Below are 18,927 nucleotides of genomic sequence, written 5' to 3' on the forward strand. Positions count from 1 at the left end.
ATGAAAACCCCTGCCTGCCGCATGTTTAAAGAGCCTTGTGAACTTTTCCTTTTTTTTTTTCTAGAATCTTTCACAGGTAGCCTGAAAAGACAGTTGTTTTAAGTGCCGAACCAAAAGGTTTTTGGTACCTGTATAAAAATTATAAAAAAAAAAAAAAGTAACAAAACGCTACTTCAAAATCGGCACCAAAAAAATGCATTAAAAAAATGCAGCAAGATGCAATAATCAGAACATGCAGACAAAGGGAAGCAGAAAAAAAATGCAGCATTTACACTATATATGAATACAGTCTGGAGGTCCGTGACAGCTGAGGTAATAATTGGCTGGAAGATCAGGTGACTGATGGACAAGACGCCACCACTTCCAGCCCTGGTGCGGACCACCAAAGGTTTAGAGGTGGAGTAGGAAATACATTTCTTTTGGCTAGTTTTTTTTTTTTTAAAGGGTCAGCTCCTTTAAAAGTGAAATCTGTAAGGAAAGTAAGTTCCGAAAAAAATAAATCTATAAACGCATGTATGAATACATTTTCTACAGCTAAAAGTCACGCCTTAAAAGGGGCCTGTGTTGTGAATTCCCTTGCTCGGAGTTCTGAGCCAAAGCTCCCTCTGCTCCCTGGTGGTTACTGAAAGTAGTGGAGCTGGCCAGGTTGATGGAAGTTCCCCACCTGACGATGATAATTGGGAACCTGGGATTACTGGCTGGGAGCATATAATTGAGCTGGCTGCTCTAAGGCTGTGTGCACACGCTGCGGATTAGGTGTGGATTCATCCGCGCGGATTTTGTAAAATCCGCAGGTGAAACCGCAGGTCAAAATACCTGCGGTTTTACCTGCGGATTGCTCTGCGGTTTGGCAAACCGCAGAAGAATCCGCAGAAAGAATTCACATGTCAATTCTTTCTGCGGATTGAAAACCGCAGATAATCCGCGCGGAAAATTCCGCACCGTCTGCACTGCGGTTTTTGATTCCCATAGGGAATCATGGTACTGTACAACGCAGCAGAAACTGCTGCGGGTCCGCTGCGGAACCGCAGCAAAATCCGCAGCGTGTGCACACAGCCTTAGAGGTTGCTGGTGATTTCCTCCTTGTGCATTTGGAGTTCTTTTGTCCCCTGCCTGATCCACATGGTTCAGTTAAGTGATTCTTTTGCATCTAATCGGGTTGTGCCTTTTTTTGCTTTCTGCTTTGTTGCTGGGGTTCAGCGTGCTCCCTGCTGGGGGCAGCACTGGGCCCTGCTTCATATGTTACAGCTTGTTCAGTCTCCTGTTATGTTAGTATCTTTTTGCTTTGCTTCCAGTTTATACCAGAGTGCTGATCTAGCGGGAGTGAGGTCGTGTGGCCTCAGTTTTTTTGTATATCAGAAGTGTTGGACTTTTTTAGGGTTTTGTGCGTGATTGCAGACAGTATCTTTTCTGTCCTGTCCTGTTTAGACAGCTTGGGCCCCACCATTTACTCAGTCTGTTCTCTGCCTGTGTCTCATCTTTTCTCACCGACAATATATGTTTGGGGGCTGTCTATTCCTTTGGGGATCTGCTCCGGGGCAGTTTAGATTTCATCTGTCTTTAGGCTTAGTTAGTTCTCCGGCTGTGACAAAGCATCTAGGGCATCATAGGAACGCTCCACGGCTACTGCTAGTTGTGTTGATAGGTTCAGGGGTCTGCAATCCACCCAGTTACCAACCTCTCTGGTCTTCTGGTGGCTTAGCCTGTTCCTGCCATCCTCCTCGGTGACCCATTCATAACAGGCTTGTCAACTTCAAAAAGTGATACTCAACCCAGCTGTTCCCATTACTCTGATCCCCCACCGGCCTGTACATCCCGCTACAGGAATGATGTCCCAACACACGGACATGTGACAAGTGGCAGCCAATCACAGTGTCTCATCAAGTGGAAAATGAAGACCTGGAAAGAGAGGAAACAGATGTAGCAGGTCAACGGGTGAGGAATGGGTTTCTTCGAAAGTAGGTACTCTTTAGAAAATACAGCGATCATTGCTGCAGTTATCCAAATTTAGATTTCCTTTCCCCGAGAAACACCGCCATTATGGCCGTGGTATTGAAAAATATGAATAGAGATGAGCTGCAATACCAGTAACAGCCACTGGACAAAAGTGGTGCTGTTTCAAATAAAAGTGGCCGTTTGGACAGAACTCCATTGCACAAAGACTTCTACTTGCATCTCCAAAAGACAAGGCTGTTAAAACAGACAGACACAAAGTGCAAAAAAAAAGGCAAATGTTTTCTGGTGAAGCATCTTTGGTGTGTTGCGAGAGCCCAGAAACAGTTGTATCAGCAAAGTGGATATTATTCCTTAAAACTGCGACGGCACGAACCATAAAAATGAACAATGAAAGGCGCTCAAGCGCAGAAAAACGTGTTAATGGATTTTGATAACAGCAGAAAGACCATCCACCGCATTCATTATTCCTGCTGCAGTATATTCCAGTTCATCCAAAACAGGCCCAATTTAGCACAGCCCCACAGAGGAGCAGAAATACATTGCACTGGGAGGGCATGCCATTAACTCCTTCTCTTTTCCAGGCTGGCATGTTAACGACAGCGATGTCCTTCCCATAAAACAGCAACAGTTCATATAAATCAGATCATTAGCGCCTTAGGTGCAAAGCGGCGGTGCCCAACGGAAAATCTTGGAACCGGATCTCGCCCTCATTTTGTGCACGTTTTCCACTGGTAGAAAACTCTGCAGCTGTAAGCGACAAGTCCAAAAAAGGACTAAAAATGATCTGGAGGCACGATTGTACTTGTCGACGATGGTAAAACTGTACAGTCACTGGGAGCCGATAATAAATGGGCAAGACGACAATGACGAAAGGGAAGACCCACCAGAAATTATCACAGTCAATCCAAAAAAAAGTGGCTTTGGAGTGCCCTGCGATTCCAGCAATCAGAGAATGTTGGCGTGGCTGAGCTGTTCAGGGCACTTTTACTCCTGCTTGTTTTGCACCACTCACTGCTCTTTTTTTCCTTGACTGGTTATACAGGAGCAAAAGAAGGAAGGAGAACGATGGCAATCAAGTAGCTGGGAAGGTGCACTGAGCTGTATGGCCTCACCATGATGCACAGAGCGTCTCTGCTCTGGTTACTCCAATGCATCCAAAATGTATGTAGAACCAATGAAGATTAATTTGTTGCCATGTCTACAGACTACAAACAAAACCTTTCTGGACAGGTGTTGTGCAGTTTTGGGAAAAGAGGCGACAATATTTTTCCATTTTAAAGTGGAGTGTCTTCGAAAGTTGAGCAAAAAGATTTTGCAGGACCCGCCGGTATGACACCATATCCGCCCTACTAATCAAGGACGCCGGAGAGCAGCCATGGTCAATATTTTTGCTTAAATAATGAATTGCACCTCATTAATAAATCTAACAGCATTCATAAACGAACGGCTGAGATATAACACTTCTCCTTAATGGAAACAGCTGAGATATAACACGTCTCCTTAATGGAAACGGATTTGCCCACCATGATATTTGTGTAATTGCTACACCACGACACCTCACTGAAGTTCACGCGGCCCCTCGGACACGACACTCATAACTCCTGAGGCTGAGTGCACACGTACTTTTTTGCCCTGCGGATTTTTCCGCGCAGAATTGAAGAAATCCATAGGTCAAATGACCTGCATTTTTCCTGCGGATTTCTTCCATTTTTAATGCAGTTTTCTTTCGGTTTTCCCCCTGCGGATTTGGAGACTGGGGCGGTGGAAAACCGCACAAAAGAAGTGACATGCTGCGGATTTTGTACCGCAGGAAAACCACGTGGAAAAATCTGCAGCGTCTGCACAGCGTTTTTTTTTTTCATTGATTTACATGCTACTGTAAATCACACTGCGGATCCGCAGGAATTCTGCATCATGTGCACACAGCCTGACAGTTAAAATCTGCATTTACAAATTTAATTAATCTCCTGGTATTGCCTTAAAAAAATTAAGCTTTTTTTTTAGCTTTTTTTCTTCCTTCGGAGAAGCGTTGTGCATGTTAATATCGGCCTCTGCCTGCATGCATCCTTTTATCCTGGATAGACTACATGCAACATAATTAACTGGTGCTCAGTAAGTCCCAGGAAAGATAAGGATTTCTGGCAAAGCTGGAGTGTTCTTGTGTGCAGAGAAGAAAGGCAGAAGCAGAATCAGGTAGAACAGGAGCGCTGCCATCTCAATCAAAGCCGGCTACAGATGCAAGCCCTGACACGGTTAATTAGCCTCCATCCTTCCAGAGTACGAGAGCCAACTGGATAATACAGAATGATTGCTTTGCACTGTCAAAGCCCAGTACATATTATTTAGAAAGCTCTGCAACTGCATTAAAAACAGAAGAAATCCAAATCCAACATGCCCAAATGTGTTCACATTCATACCAAGAATAATCAGCGTAATCCCCGAGGCTGTTTGCAAGGTTATCCTTTGTGCTATAGACATGCATTCAGAATCTTGATCCAGTTGCATTCTTCTTCTTCTACTAGTGTGACATGCTTAGAACTGGAATCTCATTCATAACCATCACAGGGTTCCCGCTGCTGCAATGTAAAGACGCTCAGCATTTATGGGCAATTGAAAATAAATCCCGTTCCTATTAAGAAACTTTACGCCAACTTTTCAACAAGCACAAATGCGATTGACTAATATATGGTCAAATTGGGATCTCTGCTGCGATTTCTTGCTGTAGTTCATGATTTAGCCACAAGGGGCAGTATGTAATTCCAGTTGACTACATAAGATAAAACTCAAGTGTGTGTGTGTGTGTGTGTGTGTGTGTGTGTGTGTGTGTGTGTGTGTGTGTGTGTGTGTGTGTGTGTGTGTATGGGATTAGCATCCGCACCGTGGCAGCTACAGCCACAAAATTAGGCACAGTCACACGTCTGGACCCCGAGAGCGTCCTAGGCTATGTTGTGAGGTGAAATTTTAACCCCGCACGTTCCAATTCACCAAACAATTTTGCGCCTATCTACACAATGGGGAAAAAGTGGTTATAATAATGGTTGCCATGGCGACGCTGATGTCATCATAGGTTGCAAGCCCCGCCGCTCATTATGATGTCATAATGGTTGACTATGGGATGGAGGATGTGTGATGGGTATATGGGCACTGGACTATGGGATGGAGGATATGTATGACGGGTATATGGGCACGGGACTATGGGATGGAGGATGTGTGATGGGTATATGGGCACGGGACTATGGGATGGAGGATATGGGATGAAGGATATGTATGACGGGTATATGGGCACGGGCCTATGGGATCGTGGATATGTATGATGGTATATGGGCACGGGACTATAGGATGGAGGATAATTATAATTTGCTATAACTAACCACAATTAGTTACTATGCCCGGGCAGCATAGTATGTAATAAACATAAGTCTCGAAGGGAAGATTAATTCACAAAATGAACTATTGTTTAGTGTTGAACACACACAATATTATATATCATTTCTATTCTTAATGAAGCAAGTGATATTCAATAAAAAAAATAAATATATACATATAAAAAAAATTATTTGGGGGGGGGTCACTTATATTGCAGCTCACTTCATTAGAAATAGAAATATTGTAATATTCACACTGGCCACTGGGGCACATTTAGACTCAAACTACCTGTTAAAGGAAACAACACGTGTACATTGCCACAATTAAACTCTCACTCTATAATTTGCACTAAAGGGAATGTCTATTACTCAGACAACCTCTTCTGAATCCCTATTTCACCCCCAGTAAAATAATAGCACATACTCGCCTCCGGTTGTATTCCAGCATTGTCGGCACCGACTCTACCGGGAATGTCTGCAGCCAATCAGCATTTGCTTCACTCTCCCTCCTATGGGCATAATTGACATCTGGAAGAAGAGAGACGGCAGCTATAGAGCTAACTTCCTCCGCAGGGGAAGGTGAAGTCAGTGCTGATCGGCTGCAGGGATCACTGACATAATGGGAGAAAAAGTGCTGACACTGGTGGAACTGCGCAGGTACTGGAGGCGAGTATAAGTGTCATTATTGGGGGGGGGGGGGCCCTAGGGATTCAGAGGGAATTGGCCGAGTAGTGGACAAACCTAATGAGTGTGTGGAAATGTCACTGTAAAGAAAGGGGGAGGAGGTTAGTTGTGACATCATCTGTTTTGATTGGTGGATCCTGTAGTGTCAGCTGTGTAAAGAGGAGTTACCTGTCATTGTAATCCTGCCAGAGGAAGTCTAAAAAAAAAAAAAAAGCCCAACTGTAAAATTTGCAACTTTACCAATTATGTTTTGGTTTAGTTTTTATTTTAAACCAACATGTACACACAGAAAAGTTATTTAAGCCATAGGTCATTTACTGAAGGCCGCATCCCTTTAAAGGGAATCTGTCACACAAAAGGGCAGAGCAGTGCGCCTGCGCCACGTTGGGCAGGAAAGAAGAGGATGTCATCGTTAGAAGATGGGAGGCGCCGGACCGAACTGCTACTCCCTCCGGACCCGGACCGCCCCTGGTGAGTATGATATAACTTGTTTTTCTTATCTTTCAGGTTACATCAGGGGCTTATCTACAGCATTACAGAATGCTCTAGACAAGCCCCGGATGGCGGTGCCAGCAGCTGATAGGGATAAAATTGGGTGACAGATTCCCTTTAAGGAACATATCACCAATTCACAGGACAGGTAATAAAAACATAAATGCCAGGAAGATGACCCCACCAATGACAAAAATGTTAGTCTCAAAGTCCCGTGTGTGAATGGAGCTTTGGTGAGCATGTGCAATCCTTGTACTATTCACTGTCGCTTGCTCATTACCACTCCATTTCTACAATGGAATTTGTGCTCCCAATTCTCAGGATCAGTACCTGGATCAACAGCGATCATACATTATTTATTCTCCAGCTCTTTACGAGTTTACAGATACGACAAGGGAAATACCAAGGACAGGTATCCATCCACAGACAGCTGTTTCAGGGTGTTGCCCCTCATCAGTGTGGAGTAGGATTCTGTCCCGTGTTTGAGACTCTTGAATGAGGCTCCACGGACTTTATATGCATATTCGTATTTCCCAGGGAGCTATGCACCTAGGATTTCACTGATTGAGCGCCTTTGCCGGCTACTGCAGTGTTTTCTTTGACTGGTCTCCCTGAGGTCAGTGATTGTTTCGTGATGTTGGTCTTCTAGGCATTGCTCCCACCTAGCCAGAATCCTACTCCACACTGATGAGGGGCAACACCCCGAAACAGCTGTTTGTGGATGGATACCTGGCCTTGGTATTTCCCTTGTCTTATCTGTAAACTCGTAAAGAGCTAGATATTGACTTAAAGGGTCACTTAATATGGTGGTAATGGTGGTTTCCGAAAGGAGCCACTCCTTGGATGGGTCCTTCCCTGGAGGAAGATCTGGCTAGTCCCGTGTTTGAGACTCTTAAATGAGGCTCCACTGACTTTATATGCATATTGATACTTACCTACGACCCGCTCCCCCGCTGGTTATCGCTGATCGCGCGAGAACATCCAGGACCATTTCTCGTCGTCAGCTTCCTGTGGAGAGACGAGCGTGGAGCCGGGCGGGAGGACGTTAGGATCGCCTAGTGTGACAGGTAAGTAGCGACCCCGGACCCCTGCGATGTTGCTGGTGAGATCTGCCTGTGTGGCAGCTCACTAGCGACCACTTTAGCGATGCACCAGCGATCCTGACCGCATCATATCGCTGGTCGGGATCGCTGGTGCATCGCTAAGTGTGACAGTACCTTAAGGCTGCATTCTGTGAAGGTGGTTCTTTTTCTGACCCCTAGTAATGCTGAAATATCGACTTTTATAACTAGCTCCTCATACCTGTAATGTGTCCCCCATAGGTATGGTGTGTCCCCCTGTATCAGCCGCCTTCCATCCGTCCATCATGCCTGTCCTGTGTCTGCTATTGCGCCTGTGTGTTGTGGAGGCCCCAGATCCCGCCCCGCAGTGTGTTATGATGTGTTCACACTCCGGGGCTGGGGCCTCCGCAACACGCAGGCGCAATAGCCTGATGTCTGTTCTCGGGCAGCGCGCACTGCGCATGCCCGAGAACTCTTGTCGCAGCGCAGGCGCCGGCATTCAAAATAGGAGGAGGCAGCGACGCACAGGGGCATGATGATGGACAGATGGTGGGCGGTGCCCAGACACAGGACAGAGGTATGATGGACAGATGGTAGGCGGCTGATAAAGGGGGACACACCATACCTATGGGACACATTACAGGTATGAGGAGCTATTTATAAAAGTCGATATTTCAGCGTTACTAGGGAAGAGCCACCTTCACAGAATGCAGCCTTAGTGCTGCTGAAGGTGGCTCTTTAACTGAAAAATGCCCGGGGGGGGGGGGGGGGTGGTGACAGGATCCCTATAATGTGGCCACCATATAATACAAGAATGACTCAAGTAATACCAATATGTCATACATTGTGGTGCAGGAAGGAGCAAAGCCAGGACACTGGACTCAAACTGTGGATTTAACATTCTTTCATTTGTGCTAGAAGGCATTAAAAGAAAAAAAAATAAGACAAAAAAAAGGGATTTATGTCATGGCTATAAGGCAGAATTCACATACATAGCAGGGCAGAGACATGTCCGTCTGTCCTTTATTTGTCTCCTATGCTTTGGATCCACTGATGACATTTGGATAAAAATTAGCAGCAAAAACTGTTTGTAAGAACCCAGCCCGTAACTAACACCATGGCATTTATATACACGACTGCCTCCCCCATAAACACTCGCATAACACTGGCACGTTACCCAGAGCTGAACCCAGACTAAATTATACTCAAAGACAACTCCAAGAAGTTTACAAGTCATCATAAAAGCAAGATAAACATGGAGTTACGAGAATATAAAAAAACAGTTTTGCAGCCCCGCACCATAAACACCAACTCTATATCCAGCCAAGCCTGGCGAGAACAAAACCTGCACCATCTATGGATGCCCCCATCCTCACCCTTCTGTCACTCAGCACGGAGAGGAGTGGACAAAGATTTAGCAATTGAGGAAAAACTATGTAAATCTACTAGGTTAGAAGCAAAATCTGACAGTCCTCAGGACGTCTACATTTCCTCATCACTCGACTCTTCTGTCTTCCCAGATATTCGACACTTTCAACATTACACAGCACCACGAAAACCTATGTTCAAAGGACTGGGATCAACATTTTGGGGGGGGGGGGCTTCCTTTTCACTAGAACTCTGCCAGCACGATAGGTGCATGAGCTTTCCTTCCAGCATGCATTGCATCTCCATGGTCTAATGTTTATGTAGACAGATTGGCTTTTTGCTCCCCGCCCGGACCCAAAGAGCGTCCGGCGCTCCCCGCCCGGACCCAAAGAGCGTCCGGCGCTCCCCGCCCGGACCCAAAGAGCGTCCGGCGCTCCCCGCCCGGACCCAAAGAGCGTCCGGCGCTCCCCGCCCGGACCCAAAGAGCGTCCGGCGCTCCCCGCCCGGACCCAAAGAGCGTCCGGCCCTCCCCGCCCGGACCCAAAGAGCGTCCGGCCCTCCCCGCCCGGAACCAAAGAGCGTCCGGCCCTCCACGCCCGGAACCAAAGAGCGTCCGGCGCTCCCCGCCCGGACCCAAAGAGCGTCCGGCGCTCCCCGCCCGGACCCAAAGAGCGTCCGGCGCTCCCCGCCCGGACCCAAAGAGCGTCCGGCGCTCCCCGCCCGGACCCAAAGAGCGTCCGGCGCTCCCCGCCCGGACCCAAAGAGCGTCCGGCGCTCCCCGCCCGGACCCAAAGAGCGTCCGGCGCTCCCCGCCAGGACCCAAAGAGCGTCCGGCGCTCCCCGCCCGGACCCAAAGAGCGTCCGGCGCTCCCCGCCTAAAACCAAAGACCTGCCTGCACTTCCTGTACAAAATCAAACACCTATCAAATGAAATCAAGTTGACTGAAAGTACAGTGACCAATCAACAAAAAAATAAATTATATATTACATGCATACATACCCATACATAGTACTTCCATAGCTCATCTCATATGTTCCTACTGGTTACTATAAATGTGTATGAATAAAAGCTGATTAAAAAAAAAAATAAAAAAGTACAATAAGAGGTGCTCTAACAAAAATACGAGCCCCCTTAGTTCAGGGAGGCTTGGGAACAAAAAAAAAAAAAAGAAAAAAAAAACATGGTGACATAAAAATACATTGGCCAGTGACTAAGCAAATCTATTATCTTCAGAGAATGAGGACGTGAGGAATGGGGACAGTCAAGCTCTGAACTATAAACATGGCAGTCAGATACAGGACGTCGATACTGAAAATCAATAACGGGAAGAGCAGGGTCTAGTTCTAACCAGTAAAAAAGGCAGAGACACTTCAATGCTTATTTTCATTTTTCATAGGCATCCTCTGCATAAAAATAAGAAAATGAGCCGTGCTTGCCTGGTGCCACGGGACTGGCAGTACTACAGGATGTGGCCGCTGCAGACAATCATTGGATTATCATATTTGTGTCTCCAGTCATTAGAAAATATAGAAACAGTTATCAAGGCTTCTGTTTGGATTTGATAGGACAATAATCTCCATGTAATGATACTTAGTTAACACTATTTTGATCAAAAAAAGCGTAAAAGACATCCCACCGCGACAATGTGTGCCCAATCAGGATGGACCTTTATCTAGTACTAAAACCTTGCCAAATATCAGACAACCTCAATATAGATGGGGCAGAGCAGAATCGGGCCCCAACAGATCAGAAACCTGCTCATAGGAAACTACATAGACAAAAAGTCAGCTCAAAATGGAGCAGCCAAACCCGTTTGTACAAAGTACAAGACACTACAGAAAATCCTAAGGCCTGTTTCACACTTCCGTTTTTTCAAATCCGTCAAAATCCGTTGTTTTCCGTAAAAAAACGGATCCGCCATTTTTTGCAGGATCCGTTTTTTTTGTCCCATAGACTTCCATTACGGTTACCGCGGATCCGTCAAAAAAACGGATCTGTTTTTAAAAACCGGATCCGTTTGCATCAGTTTCCGTCAAAAAACGGAAACGGATCCGTTTGGCGGACACAAAAACGGAAGTGTGAAACAGGCCTAAGAAATGAGCCGGAACATAAGTTGTTATAAGTGCAATGTGTAGGAGCATGGTCCTGCTCTGTCCTCATCTATGCTGGGGTAGACTGACACAAGGTGAGGTTTTAATGCCAGACAGTAAATAAATGAGAACAGGGTATTTGCAGATTTTGTTTTTATATTGAGTTTTGTCTATTAAATGGCCACAGAGTGAATGTGCTCCTACAAATTGCATTTATGCCAACTTATGTTCCAGCTCATTTCTTTGGTTTTGCTGAATTTTTTTGTAGCCACCGAGATGTGTTGTGTCAGTCAGTGTGGTGTTTAGCTAATCTTACGGATCAAACAATGGAACTATTCATTTTCCATTATGACGTTTTCAAACTTGTTCTTTAAGTCTCTATTGATTCACAGAGATTGAATTTAAGGAGGTTTACTAATAAAAAACATCACAGAAGCTTTATATCAGTATGGAAAACCAAAAGACGCTGGTTATGCACATTAGAACGCCACCAACCCCAATATGCAGGAATTCTGCTCGGCCGAGAGCATCTATGCTTTCTATGAGACGCCGCCAGACTCGTTCGACAGCGGCTTACTGCTCCATTCAGACATCACGTACCAGAAAAATGTATTTTGATCAGACTTTGCTCAGAGTTTGGTCTGAGCGTTGTCCATTTTCCCTCATACGTGGATAAATAAAAAGTTCGACCACCTATGTGATGGCCCGTGAAAATCGTCGTCCAAGTGCAGTCCGATTTTTTTTCCAAGGACACAGACATGTATGCGTCAAATCGAAATCAGCCATATCTCCGCGACTTGGCATATGGCACTTCATAAAGCTGTGCTGTACCTTGCTAAACAAGGGGCAGCCAGGGAGCCAATGGGCAGTGAGACAGTTAAGGGGCTGTGGTGTTAAGTCAGCACTGTGGCCCCATCGTTTTTAGGATTGGTGGGGTTTTCCGCCTCTCTGCAGTAAACCATGTGTATTTCAACTCTTGGCATTGACAGTACTGTCCCCGGGACAAGCACTGTACATGCGCATGTTTCCACGCTAGCGCATGCGCAATAGTCTGCCCCCAGGATTTGGTCAAGACCGTCTTATGTCTAGGACACACAAGAAAAAAAAAAAAAAAAAAAAAAAAAAGGATGGATGCACTCTCCCCGCACATGCACACTTGCCCAAGGCGCCAAAGTCTCATCCATCCATGTCTCCCTAGCTTCCAAATAATATTGGCCGTGCAAACACGGGAGGAGCGTCTGCTCTAATATTGGTTACAACCTGACAAAATGGCCGGGTTGCACCAGACACGAAGGTGGCTTTGTTAGTGTGATCAGTGCAGAGAATCTTATTACTTGGCCGGTTTTATCCTTCACGGAGGAGTCAGCAGTAATCTGAAGGCAGCAGATAGACTTCATCTGAATTCACATATTAAAAACCATCAGCGTTGATTTAAAGCATAGCTGTCTACTGTTTGCCTGCAGGCCCAACCCGACCCCCACGTGGATTTAATCCTATCCCCGATGTACTCAATGAGTCAAACTGAGCAAGAGAGGAAATCAATGGGAATCACAAAGATGGGAAAACCTGCAGATGTAAACAGCAAAGGACAAAGACAACTAATATGCACAGTATCCTTTTTCTTATAAAACTACCGCACAAGATGCTACATGTACCAAGCGGAGAAGAAGAAGGGTAAGATACCAACTGCGGCATAGTAAGACGCGTCTGACAAGTCTGTTTAGTAAATTCTACAGAAAATAATTCTGGAGCATCTTTTGCTACAACTCTGTATTGTGCCGTTCCTCTGTTATTCCCCCTAGAAATAAATTAATTGGCGGTAATGTTAAAGAGGTGCGTCCTTACACCGCAATTCTGATTGGACAGTGTTATAATGCGCAGGGACACGCCTCCTACTGGCAACACCCAGCTGTCAATTTATTCAAAAACTTCCAGGAGGAATAAAAAGAACACAATTTAAGGGGAACCAGGTATTTTCTAAATCAAGGAGGTCGGGTCCTTTATAAATGAAGTTACATCCATCTTGCTTACAGGTGGCTGATCAGTCAGGGCCCCTGTCGTTCTCTGCCCTTATTCACACTGGGGTCGGCTGACACTGTACAACAAGGTTTTATTGCTAGAGACAGACTAGGACCATCGCAGTGGGATGCCATATATGGGGTTTTTTTTAATACAAATAGCATTGACAAAGTACCCTATGTTATTTACATGTACTGTTTACTCACTGTAGGGAATATACGCAATTTGTTTTTTTTCTTGGGTTCCTAAGGTTATTTTTTTCCCAAAAGCACGGCAGAAATGTTAGTTTTAGAGCAATGGAAGCAATAAACTAAAACGTGCTGCAACTATAGCCCAATATCCTTTGTGATCCAAGTACCACAATCTCTTTTTAAGCAAAACATGCCAGCCATGTAGCAAAAATATACTCCAGCCATGAACCTTTCTGCTATCATCTAAGCCACTTTCTTGGTGTCAAATATTGAGAGTTTATCAAGCGGCTTTTGGCTCGGCCTCTTCCTCTACGCCTCACCCACAAAAGTGGTGGGGTTGCTTAAAAACAAAACCCCCAACTTTCATGATTTACCATTTATATCATTACGGACTGTTAGGCGATGTTCACATGCAGCTTTTTTATGCAAATGAAAAGCTGCTTTCTATAGTACCAGCAAAAGCTCTAAGATTTCAGACAGCTCATGCTTTTTTTTTTTCCCCTTGCTGAATTTGAGAACTGCAACTTTTGCACAGGATTTTTGGTGAATACAACTAATTTTATTAAATATGTACTGTAGACAAATTACACGTATCCTGCACCCAAAAAAAAAAAAAAAATGCTGCAAACCTTCCCTGCCTTTTGAAAGTAGCATTTTTTGCATGGCGATAAAAAAAAAAAAAAAGCTGAGTCTGAACAAGGCCTTAAACATGACAAGTGTACTGTTCTGAGGGCATGCTACAATGTATCAATCTAGATTCCGTGGTGATTCGCTCACACAGGATTACCTGGACACAACTGTATCTGAACTGGAGAAAGGACATCTATGCAAGGCCAAGAACAGGAATCGGATCCGCTCAGAACACCACAATGAGACCGTTGCCAAACAAAATCCATCAGAAATCCAACGTTATTCTAAGTTCACACGTTGCGGTTTTGCTGCGTTTTACAGTACCAGCAAAAGCTGCGAGACTTCAGAAATCTCAAGCACACACATTGTTTTTTCCTGATTTTGAAAACTGCTGCAGTTTTGCAAATTACAGCATGTCACTTGGTTTTTTCACCAATAAACAGGGATAAGTGCAAAAACACAGTAATAAACACAGGTGTCAAGCTTTGCTTCATTTTTGGTGCAAAAACCTAAGTAAGTTGCACCATGCCTTTTTTCTTTTTTTTTGGGGGGGGCACTAAACTTTATCAGCAAGCACAAGAGACAAAACCGCAGCAAAAACGCAACATGTGAACATAGTCTAATCAGCATGCGCACGAGACAAATATACCTAATAATGCAGCAAAACCTGTTTTTTGTAAGCGGCTTCTTTACTGCCAAGAGACCAAGTTTCGCCTCCAGAAAAAAAGCTGCAAAAACGCAACGTGTGCACATAGCCTTAATTAGTTTTGCCCTGAAGAGATTCCAGCCCAGCTTATCACTTTCAACCTACAACGTCTATGGCATGCCACAACCACAAGAAAATGACCTAAGAGCAGGTTACATGTCAGTCACGTTGCATCCGAAAACAGATTAGAAGTGCAGTTTTATTGAAAACTTTCCTGAATTTCTAACTGCTTGTCACCAATGGGAAAACCTTTAAGCCTTGTGCATAGAGGGGGCAGTCGAAAAACATCGCAACTGACTCACCATGTCAGATGTTAGGTTTAACAGAGACTTCCTGCATTTCAACAGTGGGATCTGTTGTGTTCTACCTAGCAAGGGGTTGAATGTAACAAGCAAACTTAAAGGGATTGTCCACTATATATCATGCTAAAAATGGGCAAGTGGAAATCTTAAAGGGTTAAACAAGTGGAAAATAAAGTAAAAGCAAGCAACTTCGCCATTTACTTGCTACGTTCTATCCAGCCTGAATGAGACAGACAATGACTGGCTGCAGTGGTCACTTGACATTCCCCCGCTTGAAGAGGGAAGCTGGGTGACCAGCAGCTATGCAGAGCAGTGGCAGGTATCCAGTAGGAAAGTATATGTTGCTTTTTTTTTTTTTTTATATATATATGTGTAGCGGACAAACTCTTTAGGGTATGTGCACACGCTGCGGATTCTGCTGCGGACTCGCTGCGGATTTGGCCCTGCGGATTCGCAGCAGTTACGCAGACATTGTACAGTACAATGTTAGCCAATGGGATTTCAAATCCGCAGTGCACATGCTGCGGATTTTTCCGTGGGGATTTGTTGCGGTTTTAAATCCGCAGCATGTCAATTCTTTCTGTGGATTCCGCAGTGGTTTGATACATGTTCCATTGTCCAGGTGTCAATCCACAGGGGAAAACCGCTGGCAAATCTGCAGGAAAACCGCAGGTCACTTTACCTGCGGTTTTACCTGCAAATCCGGCAGGAAAAATCTGCAGGTGAATCCGCAGCGTGTGCACTCACCCTTAATAAGTAACCAGTATCACATAGGAAGTTGACATAACTAGAAGACAAAGTGATGCAGGAAACAGATTATAAAGTTTGCAGACCTTTGGAAACAGGCGCAACGGCTCTGAAACAAACAGTATACGTAAACATAAAATGCACCAGGAAATGTAAAAATCCCATCTATAAACATGGGCACAAAGAAAATGACCGTCATCCACAGGTCTCACCCCCCTATCATCACCCTACATATAGAAAACAGGAAATCCATGGCCTGTAAGTGACCTCTCCTCCTCCCATCTATAAGAGCCGGGCTGGTACACGTTCTCATCTTGCAGGCCTGCGTCACAATCACGGCTGACGTGTTCACGTTTGGTTTTAATACGTGCTGTCATCGTTTTGAATAAACACTTGTAATTACCCGCGAAGCCTCCGAGTCAGTGCTATTGTTCTACACCTAATGTGGTAGGAGAAATACTGAGCTGATGGCCTGGACGCAACACAGAGAGCGCGGCTCGTACAGTGCAGACGATGCAGACCGTGTCCACAATGTCACAACGGCGACAGATGCTGTGGACGACTCCACCAAGAGCGCACGGGACCCCGCCACAGATTCCAGCATAGCTTTATTGTGCATCCCTTATTCCATGGTGCTACCGGGGGGGGAGATTTTAAGTCCCTGGGCACTGCTATTAATGTCTGCAGAGGTCGGGCATGAATACCCACCATACGGACATTACACGTGAACTGAACATATGTTCTGACGTGCTGGAAATTATAAATTTCAAGGCAAGATAAAATGTAGAGCTTTTCACTCATTCTAATGAATAGGTGAAAAAAAAACGAACGTAATCGAATAAAAAAAACACACGAAAAAAAAAAAACAGCTTTTTTTCTGCAGAAAAAAGGCCATGTGTGAACATACCCTTAACGCATGCAGTAGATTTCCCAATCGTCATCGCTCTCTTCATGTGGGTTTTCCATGGCGTATTAACAGCACAAAATGCTGCAAAGTTATCCAGCGTTTGGCAACTTTAAGGTCAAAGAGTAATTTTGCAATACACATAACATATACTCTGTAGAGTTTAAAGGGGGCAGCCCCAACTATGGAAGCTATCCCTATCCAGAGATGGTCCCTGAGTAAGTGGCCCCCGGTAATCCCAGAGCTGATCATCAAATTTCGTCTCCAACAAAATTATGAACCAAGACATTTATTAGCTCTGCCCTTACATGCCCTTACTTGCAATGTCATTGATAGGCAGACATTGCTTTTAAGATAACAGTGGGACCCCTAAAATATTGGGTCCCAGAATGGCTGCACCAATAGTATTCCTGTACCAGCCCATATGACCCACACAGATTCCAAAAACAGGACTGTGAATGGAGCGGAGGTCAATAAAGTTTCCACGACTGCACTCACCATCATTAGCTGCGATTTTAGTGCTCAGCGCCATACAGTGGGTGTCCAACATCAGACCGCAAGACAAAAGGATTCAACTAACTTTTACGGAAAGCAATAGAAATAAAAAAGGAAGGAAACGGAAGCACAGATAAAAGGCCCGTTTCAACATGTCCAACATTCAAGGTCCATGTATGGAAACAAAATCAACAACCTCATAGGCGTACATGAGGAGGTCTACGTTGGGGTAGGAGACCCCCGACCAATTTGCACATTGGGCTCCAAACTGACGTGTGAAACCAACCTTATCAAAAAGGAAAAGCCCAAGGGCACCCTTCACCAGCCCCTTACCTAAGTTTTAAGAAAGGACTCCTGAGGTTTGTCCATCCCTAAATATATTAATGTTATACAAAATTGCAAAAGAGGAAGAGTAAGAAAAGTAACAAAACTTTTTAAAAAAAAATTTAAATTTTTTTTTTTTTGTTTTTAACTATATCACCAGGAAAACTGGAGCTAATTTACTTTCCAAAAACATGAAAGTAAGCCTGTGTTGGCACGACAACACGATCATTTATAAATAATAGTATTTTCACTGATGCGCCACAATGTCAATATTAATATTCTAAGAAAATATTTACATCTCGTGTGACGAGACACGACAGCAGCGCAAACACAAGGACGGGGCGGCTCGGCTCATTTACATCACTATTTGTCCAGGAGCGAGGAGTGGTGCGAGTAATGAATACTGAGAAACAAGTTGGGCCGGGCAATATCTGGGCTCTGTTAGGGCACATTCACACATCAGCCGTTTGTGTGTTTTAAAACTGACAGCACATTTATGATTAACGGCTTTGTTTGCCCAATCTGCGTGCTGGACGCGATTCACTTTCATTGAAACTGTGGATTGTCTTACGTAATAAAACTTTCAAGCAAAATTATTTTAAAAATAAAAATAAATAACAGCCCGTTAACCACAGAGTTTAAAGGTACTGTCACACTTAGCGATGCACCAGCGATATGCCGCGGTCAGGATTGCAGGTGCATAGCTAGGTGGCCACACAGGCAGATCTCACCAGCGACATAGCAGGGGTCGGGGGTCGCTACTTACCTGTCACACTAGGCGATCCTGCGTCGTCCCGCCCGGCTCCACGCGTCGCTCGTCTCTCCACAGGAAGCTGACGACGAGAAACAGTCCAGGACGTTCTCGCGCGATCAGCGATAACCAGCGGGGGAGCGGGTCGGAGGTAAGTATCAGACACAGCGATATCGCTAGCAATATCACTATAACGTCACAAGTTATAGCGATATTGCTAGCGATATCGCTTAGTGTGACATGCCCTTAAGGTTGTGTGCACACGTTGTGGATTCTGCTGCCGATCCGGTCACTTTAACTGCGGTTTTACCTGCAAATCCGAGCAGAAAAATCCGCAGTGGAATCCGCACTGTGTGTACTCACCCTAAGGCAATGTTCGCATGCAGCTTTTTTTCCTGCAGAAAAGGTGTGTTTTACAGTTCCAGCAAAAGCTATGAGATGTCAGAAATTCTAATAAATCTTGCGCACTCCCCCCCCCCCCAGACTAAATTTGAGAACTGCAGCATGTCAATTTTTTGTGTATTTTTCACCCAAAAAAAGCAATGAGAGTGCAGAACACACACTTTTGCATTTTGCTGAATCTTTAGTGATAAAAAGTAACTTTATTAGACATGTACTGTAGATAAAAATCACACATGCATTCCACACCCCCAAACAAATAGCAAAAGAAAATAAATGGAGCGAAAGTTGCATCTTACTGCCAAGAGGAAGCGGCAAAATTGTCGTGTGTGAACAGAGCCTAACAACTATTCACATTCTAGAACTCCGTGCTGTTAAACTCAGTCATTCAAGTCATGTCCATATTATTTCACTTTTTAACAGATCCATTGCTAAGAGACAA

The 18,927-nt window shown here is 44.8% G+C and overlaps 1 protein-coding gene across 3 annotated transcripts in view; it reads right to left on the reverse strand.

The window, feature by feature from the left end:
- Positions 1-18,927, reverse strand: part of RERE (arginine-glutamic acid dipeptide repeats) — a 403,316-nt gene that overhangs the window by 382,441 nt on the left and 1,948 nt on the right. The window contains exon 2 of one of the 3 annotated variants that reach the window (XM_073585356.1): positions 6,174-6,201. The exons of the other annotated variants lie outside the window; for them this stretch is intronic. The gene's annotated coding sequence lies outside the window, so the exon portion shown is untranslated. The remainder of the gene's footprint in view (positions 1-6,173; positions 6,202-18,927) is intronic. 3 annotated transcript variants of the gene reach the window in all.

This window comes from Dendrobates tinctorius, unplaced genomic scaffold (genome assembly GCF_039654945.1).
Source record: "Dendrobates tinctorius isolate UK_male_01 unplaced genomic scaffold, ASM3965494v1 ptg000086l, whole genome shotgun sequence".
NCBI lineage: Eukaryota > Metazoa > Chordata > Amphibia > Anura > Dendrobatidae > Dendrobates > Dendrobates tinctorius.